This window comes from Coffea eugenioides, unplaced genomic scaffold, assembly GCF_003713205.1.
Source record: "Coffea eugenioides isolate CCC68of unplaced genomic scaffold, Ceug_1.0 ScVebR1_55;HRSCAF=288, whole genome shotgun sequence".
NCBI classification, from domain to species: domain Eukaryota; kingdom Viridiplantae; phylum Streptophyta; class Magnoliopsida; order Gentianales; family Rubiaceae; genus Coffea; species Coffea eugenioides.
The window spans coordinates 254987-258390 of NW_020864408.1; the positions used below are offsets into that span (position 1 = coordinate 254987).

The following is a 3404-nucleotide window of genomic DNA, read 5'->3' on the forward strand; positions in this document are numbered from 1 at the left end:
ACTCAAACATGTGATTACATAAAGGTCTTTTAGAACTATAAGAACACTAAATAAATTCTGAACGAGGATTCTACACAAACATCAGGCTTTTACACAATTCTAATAGTAATTATAAATAGTCTAAGATTAATGGTAACATATTGTTTCCATCGAGGAGATAATATCATACTAGCACATTCGAACTCTCAAGTTTTATTACATCGAGTTTGACTTGTTGGAAACTTGGAATATTAGAAATATCATGGGACACATAAATACAGTCTATTGTATCTTCACTTTATCATGACAGTAGTTTTTGCCTGCTAGGCCGCCAATGGCAAAAGGATCAGCATCAAGTAACGAGGATAACACAGAATATGCCAATCTTGAATATGCTTCATTTACTACTTCAATGGGATGGAAATCATCCCGAAAATAATATGGGTTCCTGTTGCTGCAGGGAATTTGTCCAGGAATACACTGTCCACCAGCAACTGTTGCAGACACCTTGCAGCATGGTGCATTGCCAATTGTAATTTCTGAAATAGATTAAGTGTAAGATTGAATTAAAAAGAGAGAACAGAACCGGCAAAAAAAAAAGCCAAAGCAAACAGTGGAATGTAAGACAGCAGGACTGATACAATGACTTCATTTGTTGGAAAAAAAAGAGAAAACAAGAAACATAAACTAAGATCTCCTCAACAAAATTTGTTTGAATGCAGTATTTATTATTTATTAAGGTAGAATCTATTTTGTCAATCAAACAGAATGTTCCAATAAAATGGGAGCTCAACGTACCTGCAGGGGTGGAAAAATTGTTCAAATTGATTGCTCTCACATCTACATAAAGAAATTGTGCATCGCTTAATTCGGTATTCAGTTCATCAGCCAGTGGCTTGAGCTTGTCATTGAATACAGAACTTCATCGTTAATAGAATCCACACAGTTACCATCTGTAGATAACTCAGCAGGTATGCAACCAAGCAAACCAATCCGAAAAACAGCTATTTTTCTTGCCCCCAATCTGTACAAAGTCTAGCACCAAAAGGGTTTCAAGTTAATTTTCTTTTTCTTTATTTTTTTAAAATTTATATACATGGTGAACATGAAAATAATGAACGAAAACTGAATTTTGTTAAAGAAAAGTAAACATAATAATAACTAAACCAACCCGTAGTTGCTGAGAATAATGCCTAATTAACAAGCTGGCAAATTCTCTTGGAGTATATAGGTGGCTTGTAGGATAATATTCTGGCAACAAGTAGTTGTTGAAGTAATCATTATTCCCCAATGCAACAGTGTACAAACATTTAGCTACATATTCTTTTGTTGCAGATCTGTTTCCAATCAACCGCACGATGCGCGAAATTACTCTCTCGTGATTGGGCAATTGTTCGTTGAAGGTGAAGAGATCGCCCTGTTAGCAAATAAAAAAGCATTATGTAGAGCGGCTTTTGGTTAAGTTACCTCCTTCATGTGAAAATTAACAATAAAACAAAAAGCAAAGCACCTATACTCTTTTTCCCACATTATATTTAGATTTTTGCTTTAAAAGTTGAATTCTTGTGCTTTTATCTTGCACTGACACCTAAGGTGCTGATCACTCAAAAACCATTGCATCTATTTTTTGTCTTGCACTTACACGAGGTTTTCATCAAATTCTCATCCTTTTTCCCTTCTCAATTACTCTTTTTTGTTAATATTTATGCCTCTGAGCTCCCTTTCTTTGTATTTTCTAAGAAATTTTGGTCAAGTTGTAGGACTTATCATCTATAATTAGGCAACAAGAATATCTTCGGGTTAGCTTCCTTTTATTGAGCAATTTCAAAGAGCTGAATGTGTTTATCAAACAAGAAATCGGACACTAATAGAAACTAGAGATCAAGCTATGACAATCTAATAAAACATTAAGCATAAATTGCCATCTATAGCGTGGGTTGAGTCGCAAATTACTTCCTATAGACGATCAGCCAGACGAGTGGCTCAGAGTTTCGGTACAGGAGAAGGGTGAAAGACATTTATGCCCTCAAATACATAATACTTCGATAGTTCTATTATTTTCAAGAGTGGTGTTATTATATTCTACTAGTAAAGAACATTGTACTCTCTAGCAAATGGTGATACAATTGTAGATATAAAAAATAGGATAATTTCATAAACCTCCTCTGAGGTTTTGGACACTTTCACTGACCTCTCTTAAGGTTTTAAAAATTATACTAAACTCCCTTGAACTTAAGATTTTGGTAACAAAATCAATCCAATTAAAAAAAAAAGTATTATTAAAAAAGTATATTGAGGAGTGAGATGATAATTTTCTTTCATGTATGCTCTTTTCTAATTGTCCTCAAGTTGTATTAGAAAAGAATAAAATAATTAATAAAAGTCAAGGGATATATGTAAAATTTGAAAAGATATAGCAACTATAACCTGAAACAACGATGGTCGTTGCACATAGCTAGTGCAAATTGTAATGGTTATATTTTTTGTCATTTGCAACTACATATAAAAAACACAACTAACTCTATAATGCCATTAAATTATTAGTATAAGCATCTAAATTTGGGTAAAATAAATAATCTTTTTATTATAGTTGATGAGGTGAAAGTAAAAGTATTGGTGCAGAAAACATACAAGTCTTAGTCAATAAATCAGCAACAAAAGGCATGAATAGTTTTATTTCGTCACAAGATTCAACAAAATAAGTCAATCAAAAAATTTTCTATTTCTCTTACTCATAAGATCTATCTATGTAGATTATATAAGGTTGTTTGTCCTGATTATTTTCAAGTGATATCAATCACAAAAATAGCGCCATCTTAGGATAGCAATTGATGCAATTTTTTTATTGTAATTATGGTTGCTAATTTGAGATGAAATAATCATTATTTTGGTTTAATTAGTTAATCTTATTTATTTAGTCCCCTAATCTTTTTTTTGTCATATATCCATTTGTAATAATGCATAATGTCTTAGGGCAAAGTAGTACTTTCACTATATCTTATTTAAGTAATGGGCCCAAATTTCTAACAAGGGAAGTTAATATAATTTTTAAATCCTCAAGAGAGGTCAGTGAAAGTGTCAGAAACCTCAGGGGAGGTTTCTGAAATTACCCCATAAAAATTACATAAATTATTTTTACTAAAAATATTTAGTTGTGATGAATTATACTATTTAATTTTTTTCGAAGAGAATACCAATGTATATTTGAATATCAAAAGGAATTATGAATAATGAGAAAGAAACAAAATTGAATGTCAAATAATTTTTATAAATATTTAATTTCCATTTGTTGTGATAAGGAACTATCACTAAAAATACAATATTTTTTATAGAAAAAAGGTATATACTTAACCGATATATAATATCACTGTTATGCATGCACACATACAGATACATATACACACATACATACATACATACATATG

At 31.3% G+C, this 3404-nt stretch overlaps 1 long non-coding RNA gene across 1 annotated transcript; it reads right to left on the reverse strand.

Annotated features, from left to right (window-relative positions):
* Nucleotides 1-388: 388 nt before the first annotated feature.
* LOC113758541 lies at nucleotides 389-1301 on the reverse strand. Its single transcript, XR_003466774.1, has 3 exons — nucleotides 1151-1301; nucleotides 778-1014; nucleotides 389-518 (listed from the first exon to the last, which is right to left on the reverse strand). It is a non-coding gene; the product is annotated as an uncharacterized LOC113758541 (long non-coding RNA).
* Nucleotides 1302-3404: the final 2103 nt, after the last annotated feature.